This window comes from Ambystoma mexicanum, chromosome 2p (genome assembly GCF_040938575.1).
Source record: "Ambystoma mexicanum isolate Mex_15411 chromosome 2p, UKY_AmexF1_1, whole genome shotgun sequence".
NCBI lineage: Eukaryota > Metazoa > Chordata > Amphibia > Caudata > Ambystomatidae > Ambystoma > Ambystoma mexicanum.
In genome coordinates, this window is record NC_090923.1 from 561684065 (window position 1) to 561698600 (window position 14536).

At 44.8% G+C, this 14536-nt stretch overlaps 1 protein-coding gene across 1 annotated transcript in view; it reads right to left on the bottom strand.

Moving 5' to 3' along the window:
- Positions 1-14536, bottom strand: part of TEX264 (testis expressed 264, ER-phagy receptor) — a 921322-nt gene that overhangs the window by 580783 nt on the left and 326003 nt on the right. The window lies entirely within an intron of this gene.

The following is a 14536-nucleotide window of genomic DNA, read 5'->3' on the forward strand; positions in this document are numbered from 1 at the left end:
ACACTTCTTAGGTGGGAAGTGCCAGAGAGTCTCTGAACCAAACCAAGGACAAGGCAGTTGCCTGCAACACTCTTCTCGGCTTTGGGCCGTCCGCCTTAACGGACGACACAAGCCCCGTGAACAAGCTAGGAGTGCATCGACAAGCATCTACCAACATCTGCCTTAAAGGACATTTTAGAGTCAATTGAGCATATTGAGCTACAACTGACTCCACAGCTGACTGTTACACAGCAGTCACTCATTTTGTCTGAGGTGCCTCGGCCATGCTTTGGACCCAACGACCAGCACCGAGACAGCGATTGCTGTCCCTGAGCCACTGTGTAGGCCAGCCTGCAGCCATCCGTCCAGCCTCGCTCTACAAACTGCCTGTTGCCCAATACCCACAGTTGTCTCCCATCTTGAACTCTGTCAAAGAAGCTGTGAAGCGCCCTGAAACTGTCTTGCACCCAAGAACTTCTGTAAGCACAAGGTACATTGTGGTTCTGTCCCCTGCTCCTTTTCCGAAAGACCCTGGTGATGTTTCACGACCCACTGCTCCCTTTGCATTTAAACCAAGTATCCTTGAACAATTGAGATTAATTACTTTACTGACTACCCTCCTGTAAGTATCCAGAGTGCATCAGTTTTCCTTCTTTGAAACGGTCTGTCCTCTGAATTCCTTTACAGGGTGGGTTTTATTGTGTAGTGGGCACAAACTGTCTGTTGTGATAATAATAAAGTAGATATGTTTATACAACCTTGACTCTACAGTCCCTTTTTAATCATTGGGTAATTGTATTTTCGCTGTGTTGCAACTAACCAACAGTCCACGACCGTGCAGAGATAAGCCTGCCATTCTGTCCACGTTACCAAAATTGGGCACAGAGGTTTATAATTTGTTTGTTTTTCCAATCTGTTCGTATCCCTTCTGGTTTACTAGCGCTACGGGGCTGATTGATGGTTTAAAAAACGATATTCATCCCTCGACCACTGGTGCCCCGGAAGTAGATTTGTCACAATTCCCATTTGGCCAACGATAATGTTTTTTCTCACATTTCTCTCCCCGTTGCCATGGTGCTGCAGTATCCACAAAACCTACCCTAATGATGGCAGTTGCTATAAATTTTTTTTCTTTCTTTATTATTTTCCTTGTTCTCTTCTCACTCCCCTCTCCCCTTTTGTGAATTATGTGCATCAAAGATAGACTGGCACTCAGTGTCAGTTATGTTGTGTCTTCCTTTCTCCTTCTACATTAGAGGGTCCCTCTCCTTCGCTCACCCTTTTCAATTCATTGGGCTTCAATACAAGTTCAGCGATGCAGTAAAAAAGAGGTAGTCATTCCGTTAATGACACTTTTTGGGTGGTAATGTGATTACTGCTGCTTTTATCACATTGACGAATTCTGGGTTTGGAGGTAAAATGCGAGATTCACCTCCAGTAAAAATCGGGATGCAAATCCTTCAGATTTACCACGCAGTATTATTGCTCAAAGTAAATCCAACAAAACTTCACATGGAGTCCTGACGACTCCAAATGTGGGGATTTACATCACCGTACCACCACTCGTAATCCTGTGGTAATGCCACAGGACCGAGTGGTGGTAATGGTTTTTTTATTGTATTTATAGCATTTATGTAACCCCCATACCCAGGGGTAGCACAGAGTTTGTACAGAAGAAACAGTAAGGCAGCAAGTAAATAGAAAATGTTAAGACATTTATGTCAGACAGCTTTCAAAAGTCTCTTGAAGGCCGGGTGGGAAGGTTCATTTCTAATGTTAGGAGGTAAAGAGTTCCAGGGGGTAGGGACTGTGACACAGAAGGTAACACATCCTGCTCGGCATATTTGAATCAATGAATGACCAGCGAGATATTGTTGGAACAACGAAGAGAGCGCATCTGCTGTCTCTTAGTGATGCTTTTGTTCAGGTCGAGTGGGGCTTCTTTGTAGATGCAACTGTGAGCGATAGTCAGAGTTTTAAAGTCAATGCAGGCTTTAATGGGCAGCCAGTGGGCTTCTCACTGTCCTGCTGTGATGTGGTCAGAGCGACAAAGCCCCAGTGCTGCACACAGGGCTTTATTTTAGAGGAATTGAAGCTTGGCAAAGTTAGTTGCTGACGTGCCCTTGAGGGGTGCATTACAGTAATCCAGTTTGCCGAGTATAATGGCTCTTGCAAGCATAAGGCAGTTTTTAGTGAGAGGAATTGTCTATGCAAGGCAATGGGTTTAGAGGAGTAGGATGTGGTCGAGGCAAGGGCATTGATGTCCTTAGTCATAGAAAGCTCTATACCAAGGTAAACTAACGTTTTAACCTGCTTACAGGACCGTCCCAGTACCATCAATGAGAAATTAAGAATAGGCTGTGTCGGCGGTGAGATGAACCCACAATGAGTAGCTCTGTTTTGTCATCACTGAGGCAGAGGTTATGAGTGGCCATCCAATTTTTAATGGAGCAGTGAACGCAATTAATGGTAGTAGTGTCCTCACTCAGGGTGGTTGTCTGTGATAGGGATAAGGATTTGGGTGTCATCAGCGAAGTTGGTGTATATAATACCAAGTGAATCAAGTATGTCAAAGAGGGTTTTGGTGTAAGTGTTTTATAGGATGGGTGACAGTCAGGAGCCTTGGGGGACACTGATGGGGACTGGGATGCGATCAGCTGCAGAGTTTTCAATAAAGACTCTCAAGGTTCGTTCACTAAGGAATGACAGGTGAAAGAATCTAGAGAAATTGAAGTGGGTTCTAAGGTGATGGCATAGAGTGCCATGGTTCACAAGGTCAAACACTGCTGAGAGGTCAAGGAAGAGAAGAATGGCAAAGTTACCTGAGTCACGCATACTGTCAAACTGCATTTTGAGGTCAAGTAGGGCTGTTTCAGACGCCAGACTGTCTTTATCCTAGGAGATAGTGGTATTCGAGAAATTGTTTAACTTTCATGTAGGTAATGCAGTCTAGAATTTTAAGCAAGAATGGAACAGTGGTGATGGGATGGTAATTGGTGGGCAGGAAAGGGTCCAGTGGCGCTTTTTGGAGGAGCAGAGTGACCTAAGCTGTATTGATACTGATAGAAACAACATTGTCTCTAAAGGATGCGTTAAAGTCAGTAATGATAGGTGTCACGGTAGTGGCACAGAGCTCAACAATATGTGCCGGGCAATCTCCCTTGTAATTGGAGGGTGGTGGCAGGGCGGCTGGAGGTGGGAATTTAGTGGCTAATTGTGTTTTCTTACCATTGATTTTGTTACATAGCTGGTCAATTTTGTTGGCCAGGGCATCTTGGATAGTGCCACACCACGCTTTGTCAGACCTAGTCTGGGTATTTGAGGAACCAGGGTTTCCCAGTTCTTTTTAGCATTCGAATTTGCATTTGAAATTCTAGTGTTATAGGAGCTTGCTTTGTGGGAGAACACCACTTTCTTGTATGATTTGGTGGCAATGGATAGGTTTATGCAGTTAGCAGGGGTAGAGTTTTTCCTACAGAGAAGTTCTAAAGCTCTATTACTTCTCCGGAGGGCAACAAGCTCATCTGAGGAGCAGCCATTAGCAGGCGTGTGACGTTTGGGCATTTCTGACTTTAAAGCGGTGTGAAGGTCTAAAGTGTGAAAGAGTCTCTAGTGGTAGAGGTCTGCAAGGCCTTCAGGATCTCTAATTCTTGGAGGAGTAGAGATGAGCATCGTCAGGAGGGCCCGAGAATCTCATGCGTGAGTTTCCTGGTGTTTCTGACCAAGGTGGGGTAGGGCAAAGGTATAGGGGTTGGGACGTATTTGACATGTAGGGGGTCAAATTCTATTAGGTAATGATCCCACCAAGATATTGCTCCAATGAGAGAAATGTTAATACTGAAGTTGGTGGACAGGATCCAGTCAAGGATACGTCCTTTAGTGTGAGTAGGGCAGGAAACAAGTTGAAGTTCATGTCTTGCATTGCGTGTACTAGTGTAGCTTTATGATCAGTGGGATCATTGAAGTCACCCAGTATCATGCATTTAGTGGCTGGTTTGATGAAAGGTGTGATGAAGAGGGAGGGATGTCGGACTCTGGTGTACTGATGGAGTTGGGTTGGCAGTATAGTAGAAAGATATTGAAGATGGTCTGAGGATTAATCGAGATTTTGATGAGCAGTGTTTCGTAAACCCGGAATGGGAGGAGTGGGGGTTATTCAGATGATAAGGGAGGATTTCAGAAAGAGGGCGACGCCACCTCATGAGGTATGGGGACGGTCAGCCCTGCAAATCGTGTAGTTGGGTGGAATGGCTAGCGAGAGCGATGGGCCAGATGCGCTGTGGAGCCAAGATTCTGTGGTAGCAAGCAAATCTAGGTGGTGTCTATGATGAGGTCATGGATCTCACTAGTGTTTGGCCAAAGAAATGTCCATTTAGAAGTGTGAAATTAAGCGATACATTCGTGTCAACTGGTGGAAGTGGGGCCGGGCTTGCTGTAGGAGAGGTGACAATATTAGAAGTGGCAGGGAGAGGAGGGCGCAGTGCAGGAGGTGAACCTTGATCTCCTAGACACACCCAAAATAGGATATGTGAGACGTAACAGCAATGACATAGCTGTGCAAGTTCTGGCACGTAGATTCCGTAGTCTTTGAATACCAAGTTGAAAACCGGAGAGGCTTAGAATGTCTGTGTTGTAGGACAGGCACTACGTGGGTAGTGGTGATGTGCTTAGGGACGGGGGGCGAGAAGTGTCATGGGGAGTATGGTGGTCACTCTGTTTGCACAGTGCAACGGTGCTGCTGAGTTTAGGAAGAAAGGGGGTAGGTATGGGTAGAAGTTCGTAATTTGCCAGATGATGGAAGAGGTGCATGAATCTGCCACTGGACGTTTATCTGAGGTGGAGTGGGCCATGCTGCCGACAGGAATGGAGAAGGGTTAGTTAGTAGGAGGTGGCAGAGAGAGGTGTGCAGGGCATTGAGGTTGCAGGAGATCCATTCTAGATATTGCGCCTTAGAGCCAAACTGATTGGAACTCTGTCTCGGCTGTGGAGGAACTGTTATTACCAGTAGTCGTATTTCAGGAGGCAGGAATGGGGTGGGTGGACGAGGATGCTCATTCAGAGTCAGTGAGGATGGGCATCCCAGGTTGTGTGGTGTTGTGGCTGAGTTGCTGAACGTGGGCCAAACAAGGTGAATCCAGCACTGTCCGAGGATGAAACCACGTGGGATGGAACCCAGGGTAGGACCATGTAACGGTATTGAACGCCAAGTGAAACAAGAGATCAATAACGAAGGTCTTACCTCGAGCGTGCGCGACAGGGACTCTCTGGGAGCCTGGACTCACCGGACAACCATCGATGTGGCTGGGAGGACAGTTCATGGAGGGGATCAGGTCACGCATAGGGATCGATGTACACAGGTTGTGTGCGCAGGATGGTGCACCAGCCAGGCCTGGACAGTGCCAGACAGGGATCAGTGGCCTTGTCGGCAGGCGGAGTGTCTGCAGGCATGTGCTCGCAGCCAGCTCTGCCTGCCGGCAGAACATAGACACAGGAAAATGGACTGGCCAGACCAACCAGCTGCTCTGTTGCTGGGGGCTTGGCAATTGACTGCGGCGCTGCCCTGCAATACCGATCCCTTGTTGGATCAGTCGATGGCGGCGGCCATCATCGAAGGGCTGTTGTAGGCAGGGGGATCGAGGTACATACTTGCGCCATAGGACATCGAGTAGGCACCTTCTGCTTCGGGTGCCAGGGCGGATGCTGCTGTGATGATAGGAACTTCTTGGCAGTCAAACCAGGACAAAACAGGGATCAGTGGCCTTGTCTGCAATCCTTTGCTCGCAGCTGGCTCTGCGTGCCAGCAGACCATAGAGGCAGTAAAAATTGACTAGGTAGGCCAATAAGCTGATCCGTTGCCGTGGGCTTGGCAATAGATGGTAGTTAACTAGTATGGCTGTAAATCCACAGATTTACTGCCAAACTCGTGATGAGGCCCAATCATTGCCAATTATCGGGGTCCCTGCAGAAAAACATGCTCTCTTCACTATATTCGTCTTTATTACACATGAATAACAGAAGCCACACAGATCCACATACAGCCCTGCCTATTGCAATACCTGGATCACATGTCACAGGATCATCTCATCAAGCGGTCCAGTTGGAGAATGAGATTCTGTGGTAGGAGGGACGGGGCAGGGCGAGGGACGGCGGTGGGGGTGTGTCACTTGATGTTTTGCAAGTAACAAGCAGCCAGGCCCAGGTGATTTCAGTAGTCCTGTTCAGCGAGCCCTACATGGCAATGTCAGGGCCTCCTGTGCAACACTTAGGGCCTCATTACACGGTAGGCGGTAAGGGTTTACCGGTAAGGGCACCGGTACCGGTAAACCCTTACCGCCTTACTACGAATTCCCTTTGCGGGACCCGACCTTAACGGCTGGTTTTACCAGCTGTTAAATTAGGGTGCCGCAAAGGGACCTCGGTGCTAATTACGGTACCGCAATTTGCGGTACCGTAATTAGCTCCTTCCCCATTCCCATTATGCCCTATGGGGGCAAAAATGGGAAAGGGGAAGTGCCTTGGTGAATGGGGAATTACCGCCCCCGCTCACCTTGGAGTAGGGCGGTAAATCCGTCATCCACCAAGGCGGACACGGTAAAATACCGGCGACAACCATGGCGCTAATAGCGCCATGGTTACCGCCTACCGTGTAATGAGGCCCTTAATCTTATAAACTCATGAGCACCCAGGATATGTACCTCTCTAAAATGTCAATCTAACACCCCACTTCCCCCTCGACTACTAATAAAAATCCCTTAATGGGGATGTTAGTGCCTAGAGTACCCTCATTCATAACAAAACAAACAGATCGTGTCCATGCAGGATTATCTGTGAGTATTCAGCCACCATTTTCCAAGTGTTCTACTTTGGAGGTTACTCTGGTGCAGACGATTTCAGAACAAGGGGTTTGTTTCTTCTATAAACATTGTCGGACATAGAAACATATTTTTTGAAAGTGGCAAACGGGCTTACAACAAAAAACAGCCATATAGAATAAATGTCCATGGTTTTACACCGTCTTTAGGGCCCACGTCACAAAGGCCTCATGCGTCATATGGATATTTTTGTTAGAAAATGGGGTATGGGCAAAACAGGTTAAGACAGCACAGATTTACATGGGATTAATATACATGGTTATGAACATAGTACCCCAATTACAAGAAGATCTCCTACATATACGTTTTTAGTCTATTACAGCCCCACCAAAAGATTTGCTTGCAACTATCGCTAAGCACTAAGGCAAATGTCACTGGATCTTCAACTGTAGACTGATCTTTCTATCAATTTAGAAGACAAAGTAAACGATAGAAAAGTGAAGATATATTTCCAAAGTTGTATTCTTCTATGTGAACATTTATTCAGTCTAAACTCTGGTATAACATCAGTGGCATTCGATGGGAAACAAAGAAACGTAGTAGCAAAGACTGTCATGTACTTTGTCTTAATAAACGCAGACTGGGAATCGCTTTGCCGCTGCAGTATCATCCCGGCCAGGAGCAAACAATTACTCAAAGGTTATATCGATCCATGGGTTCGGATATGGGACAAGCTATTACAGAACTCAGTTCAGACAAGGGCTATCAAAGGTGATAAAACAAACAGCAGTCGTCGGCTAATTGATCATCATAAATCAGGACCTTTTTTATTCCTACAGACTCCAGATGACCCCTTCACAAGTCAAAAAAGAAAGTGTTCAATTCACGCGAATCAAAGATCCTCTTTGAAGATTACGTCATGGATTTGAAATCGACAAACTTGTAGAGAGTATACATTGGATGTCATGTCCTCTCGAAGGCCAAATCATCTGCTGTTGAAAGGGCCACGTAATTCTCCCATTCCTTCCATCTGCCTTTTGTACACTAGCGGATCACCACAGTAACCTCCTCCCTGTGCATCCTTTCTTGCATGCTGCCTTCCTGTCTGCAATGTGCTTCTCATCCTTTCCCTTAAGTTTAGTTGCCACTGCCCGCACCTCTAGCACAGTTTGCCATGAAATCACACTTCCTATGTTGGGCTACTTACCTTACTCATTGGGGTAAAAGTATTGCAGATACCATGATCTATGTTAATGGTTCAATTTTCTTATGTTCAACTAACTGTAATCGGCCTATGATAAGCCAATCTGGAGTCTCGCTTTCGCTCACTTTCTCTCTAGGGACCCCTCTCAACCTGGGGCAGGAGGCCTAGAGTTTTTACCAAAGCCTGTCTTACCCAGAGGCCGGTGTCTGCCCCCCTTTTATGTGCCTGGTTACAAGTGCAAAGAACCACTGCAAATTCCACAATGCCTACCATACCCCATTCTGGCCAGTGTTCAATCTTCAGAATACCCTGTGGCAGAATATGAACTAACCAACCCACGAGAGAGACACACCACTCACTGCCAGTAAAGATGTTTCACAGCGACCGAATAACAGTTCTGCAGCCAGCGATTCCCATATCGAACAGTCATCATGAACACTGATGAACGCACATTGGGAAAATGGGCGGGGCTTGAAGTACCTTGTAACCTGGCCCCTAGGGAAAAGCCAGGTAGAGATTGGCACGTAGAAGCAGGTGGGTGCTACAACCTAAAAAAGGGTGGGAAGAGTCTGAACCCCAGGAAGAGCACTATAAAGGGAGAGTAAGGAAGGAATGTTGGTCGTTGGAGTGTGGTCAGGTGGAAAGGAGGTGGATCAAGAGAGCAAGTGGAAGAAGGACTGTGGAGCAGAGAGTCGAGGGGAGGCATTGACTGTGATAAAAAGGGGTACTTGTGTCCAGGAATACATATATGGTGATTGGAAGGTGTGTGTTAATGAAAGAGTAGGAGAATAGGTGAGGGAGGATATGCAGAGTATATGAGAGTAAAAGGAGGAATATGAGAGGAGAGGAAGGGTGGAGAGTAGATGACAGTGGTGGATAGGGGATAGTAGAAAAGGGAGAGTTCAATAGAAAAGGCAGTAGTAGAGAGAGACTGCCAGACAGAGAAATAGAGAGAACACCAGAGAGAGAGTAGGTGGAAGTTGTGTGATCATCAGAGGGACAGAGGAGAAATGGAGAGGGAGAGTGCAGAGTGGGAGGAAAACGGAGTATGATAGTAAGAGGGGACGAAATGAAGGAACATCAGAGAAAAGAACACAAGGGCATGAAGAAGAGGGACTATGTGAAACTGAGAGGTACTATTTTAAAAAACAGACATTGCTGAAAAATATTACGCTACCCAGAGGAAGTGAGACAGAAAGGTCTGGGGCCTTTATGCCATCACCCCAGTCAGTATTCTAGACACCAGAGGTTACCGGTCTCTAATTACCAAACAAGGGGATAGGGAAGCCTGGGCTAGCGCAGTGGGAAGCCCAGGTTAGGCGAGAAAGGGTCAGCCTTTAGTGTCCTCCTTTCCTCGCATACCATTAAACTCCAGCCTCATTTATATTCTGTTTTATAAGCATTGGTATTCTTAAGGTAATATATTTGTGCACTTGTTTTGCTTTCGCAAAAAAAGTGCACATATATATTACTTAATTTTCTCCCCAATACACTAAATAGGAAACCATTGTACACTTGAAACGCAAGAATTCACTCACACTCTCAGCTAGATTATAAAATTGGTTCTTTATGGATGTTTATTAACTCAAAACAAAAGCATACATAAGTGAATAAAAAGCAATAAAAAAGTAGATTAGATAAAATACATCACCGTTGGCAAAGCTGTAAGCCACTTCATCTCGCCAAGAACTTCACTCGACACCTTCCAGACCAGGTTGGCAGAGAGAATATTCACAACGGGACCGATCAGAAAAGATGCGCCCACCTTTTCTCCAGCCCTGAAGCCTTTTCGCTGACAGCCTAATGCGGGGCTCTCCAATTTAAACATTACACAAATGCAAAATGGCATTTTAAAGAAAGTTCACCTGTTGCTGGCATTTACAAGCATTCGGCCGTATTGTGTCACATGCAACACTGCAAGGGGTAAGCCCATTCTTTTTCTCCTGGGAGCACGAAAGAGCTTGCTTTCGGCTCCTGCAACATTATCAGGCAGTAATTCAAAACAGTCCATGAACATGGCAAAGTAGCATAGTGAAAAACACAATGCTTTTCTAGTGATTCAAAGAACGCACAGTATTCAGAGCTCACATTAAAATGCAGCCTTTACTGAGGCTTGAGGAAAATGTCCACTGCTGCACCCAGGATGCATTTCGACTAGACTACATGTTTCTTAGTCAAAGATATTAGATTATTTTTAAAGCAATAGAGTGATGCAACCCATCCTATGCTGAAAGCAGCGAGAGAAAAACACAACTATCTTGAAGGGGGGGGCAGCTTTGTTATTTATTGTCAAAAGTGGAATAAGAGCAGCAGAGAGATGGATTCCATACGTTTGGTACTAGCCTAGTATTTGGAGACAAACATTGACATTGTGTTTGTCCTGCAGAAATGTCACCACTGCAAAATGGGCATACATTTTTCTCTACGGAGGGGAGAAGGGCTCAGCGAGCTGAGAGGGGTGCAGCAATCGTGTGGATTTCTGGGTTTCTGAGCAACCTTCTAATGAGACAGGACCAGGCTGCAGGGTCTACAATTGAGTTTATTTTCTTTTTTTAAATATGTATTACTATTTCTGCATACTGTAACAAATGTGCGGGATCAGCAGCGGAAACAGACTATTGGTTTTAGTGTGAGGTCAACTAATTCCAAGAAGATGGGACATTCTGAGAGACCAAACAATGTGTATTCTTGGCAAAATAAGATCTTAAAAATGAAGACTATTATTTATTGTAATACATTGCGAACTGTCTCACTTTCAATATTCACTTCCAATGATCACTTCCAGAATGTATTGTAGTCCAAACCTAATGAGCAAAACACATTATCAGAACCTACAATAAAGATAATTCCAAGATGGCTAGGCTGGTTTGCGCCTACTGCACTGTTTAGACATTCCATATTGAGGTCCCTGGCTGCTTTGCAAAAGATCAAGGCACATTTTGGGGACATAATGACCACAGAGCTTTATATTTGGCAAATATTTCTGTGATAAAAGGGTTAGATGCATGGTTCACTTGGCACATAATGCACATTGGCTTTGATGGTCATTTCATTTTTCACAACTCACCCAAACGAAACATGTGTTGCCATAATGATAGATAGATATATATATATTGGGGCAGCCACAGGATTCAGATAAGAGGATAAAATGGCCACAACAGAGTGCCGTTCTGCATTTCGTTTCCCAAATACCCTTGCAGAACTTTAGAAGAGGAGGGGATGAGAGGAAAAGCCGGGTCTCAGGGTAAGCATGTCAGTGCAGATGGGGGCTGTGCACATGCCCAGTACCCAATGCACAAACATCCTTAGAGAAGCAAGTAAGTTATTGAGACAGCTCTCCTTCATGGTGAAATTCCCACTATGAAAGAATGAGAGTATCCGCAAACAAGCCCTTTAACCTTTTCGGCGGTTTCAAACAAGGTCATGCTCTATTCCATTTCCCTCTGATTGTGCTTCTTATGTCCACTGCCTGGATCCTCAGTCATTTACCCCACCTCTACCAGAAAGTCAGAGGGTTCTCAGAGGGAATTTTAATGTTTTGGTCAGGGAGAAGGTCCCAAGAGCGCCTTTAAATGTTTTGCTCCAGATGGCCACTCTGCCTTCAGTAGCTCCGTCATGTTATCCTCTTGGTGTGGCTATGTGAATGCACAGATATACATCACTCAAAAAACCTTAGTTAAGGTGCAGTTATTTTTCGCAGATTGAACGCAATAAAAACATTAAAATTCTGCGGATATGACCAACTTAACTCTGCACGTTCCCATTGATGTCCCCCATAATGCCATTTTGTATTGCCATTGTGATTGCCTTCTCTTATACTATGCATGTGCTTATGGGCTTTGAAATGGGAACGCGCCAAATTAAGCTGGTCATGACTTCCCACATCTTCTGAATTTCAAGGATTTTGTTGTGTTAAATCTGCGCAACTTAACTGCACCTTAACTAAAGTTTTTCAGTGAATTTCAAGGGTTTTGTTATACCATAGTTTTTTTTAGGGGCCACTAACCCTGGCCTTCTGCCCTGGCCAGGGAGCACAGTGTCCACTATATTTTTAAAATACTACCATTCTTTCCCGCTCACTAGCCATGGCCTTCACCCATAACCATTGGCCCTGGCCATCATACGTGGCCTCTTTACATGTTGCCCGAATAGCTTTCTTCCAGGTCAACTAGCCATGGCCTTTGGCCATCGTCATTGCCCACAGCCTTTGGCTGCGGCCACTCTACATAGTGCTCCTATAGGTTTCCTAAACCGGCCCACTAGCTATTTATTTTATTTATTTACTAATATTGTGCCGCAGGCATCAGGGTGCACATAAAAAGACTGATAACAAGGACAAAGAATTAGCTAGCAGATCAGCATGTGTGAGTGGGGGACCATCTTCGGCCATGGCCACACCACTAGGTTTCTTTTGTGCACACTAGCCACAGCCAGTGTTGCCCGAATAGGTTTTGTTAGGAATTTTGAGCACTGCACCGTGGGTAGCCTTCGTGCTCCCAAAACACAGTTAACTCAAACAATCTTCATGTTGTCAGTTGATATAAACTGATTCTGCAAAAATGGCAATTCGGTCCCGTCAGCTGATGGGAATGGAGGGAGTGATGAACCAATTTTATAAACTGGGCCTAGATAACTGGGCCTAGAGTATGGCTCTTGAAGTGTGATGTACTTACTGCTAGCTGCATTCTACCAAACTCCAATTATATCATTTGGCAGAAAATGGATTGTCTGGCTCAATTATCACACTTCTCACTAGAATGCTAGGCTTGATCCATTGGGCTTCTGCCATCGTCAACATACACATTTGGCGAGGGTCAGGGTATCTTACATCTCGGCCATGTGATTCCTTTCAGAAATTAATTGTAGGCAGAGTCTCCCCTGTCAAACTTGCAGTGAAACGGTGCTTAAAGAAAGGAGTAGGTTTGGGGTTTAGAGCTGGTGGGGTGCCAGGTCAGGAGTTGGCAGGTTGACATATAAAACAAATCTTTACTCACTCCAGAATCCAGGTGAATAATCTGCGTATTGAACATGGGAGATTGTATAGATTAGATACTTTGAAATGTAACTGATTTATGGTTGTAGAGATTGACATGATGAAATCCTATTGATTTTAATTTATTGTACTTGCCTTGTAGAACATGAAGATTGAAATGTACTGGAATCATGAAATAAGTTTTCTCCTGGCGAAGGAGGAATCCCAAAACGTGTAAAGCTATGTTTGACATATTGTTTTATTAAAGAAATGAGATATATATAGGACGTTATGGTTAAGTTGCCCTACCAAAAACCTGTGCCCTCCACTACAAAACCTATTCAAATGTGCCATTGTGGTTCAAAGTAAAACCGAAAAACCCCTGAAATTCGCCAGTTATGGTAGGCTAAGCAACCATAACTGGCCGCATCATTGTGCACTGCTAACACTAACACCCAGGACATCAAAGATGACATCACAGAAACTCTGTAGGCAGGACCGACAGTAGACGCACGCACTTCAAGGAAGACAAATTACAGCAAAAAAGTATGTTAACTTCATTTTTCTTATATAAGTGTGTACTTTTTTGGTATAAGGTGCAGAAGAAATAATTTTTTTCTGTTCTTTTCGTACAGAAATGTGCAATACTTTGGAGTGGCTGGAGGAGAATTTTCTGCATGGGGAAATGTCTGAAGATAGCGACAGTAATGGAACACAGTGCTCTGCATAAGCAAAATAATCTTCACTATTTTATGGCCATTTAACATATATATATTTATTTGTAGCAGACCAGGAGAAAAAAGAAGAGAAGCCATCAAAGGACACAGAGGAAGTCAGGCTGAAAAGGATAGAACGTAAAATGGAGCCACTGAATGACAATTTTAATAGTTTAAGGGAATTTGTGGAAGAGTTTGTTAGAGGAAAAGTACATTACCACTGTCCCACCTGTACCTGCCCTCCTTGTCCATTCCCCAGTGATCCGTCCGCAAACCTTCAAGAAGAAAATAGAAGTTTTGATGAAACATCCATCCCTTCTTCCCCACACAAATCATCTCCTCACAATCAGCCCGTGTCGAACCCTAATTCCCCTATATTCGTGTCAGTGTCCGCATCCCCCTGTGTTTCTGTTGATTAAAGTGCATGTCATTTTTTAGAAAGTTTTTGTATAGTTGTTGTTGAATACGGGTTAGAGATTTTTTTTTTTTAAAAAGGCTTAAAATGTTTGCGAACAGCGCGCGCCTGTTCGAGTTAGCCGTAAGCAATACAATGTGGATGTTCCAACGGCAATACACCTACCCGTACCAATGACAACCAAGATGGAACTGATCTTAGAAGGCACCATCTGTGCATAGTGTGTGTAAAGTAACAGAATGGGGCGTGCTAAGGACATTATACCTCTCCGTACAGCTCAAAAACGAGATCAAACATGTTCCTAGAATATAGTAGGTAGGCAGGATGTATATAAATGAGGTCAAATTGGAAGTGTTCTAAGGACACTATATCTGTCAGTATCATCCGCAACAAGATGGAACCGCAGCAAGATGCAACCGCCCGTAGAACAGGCGCGGT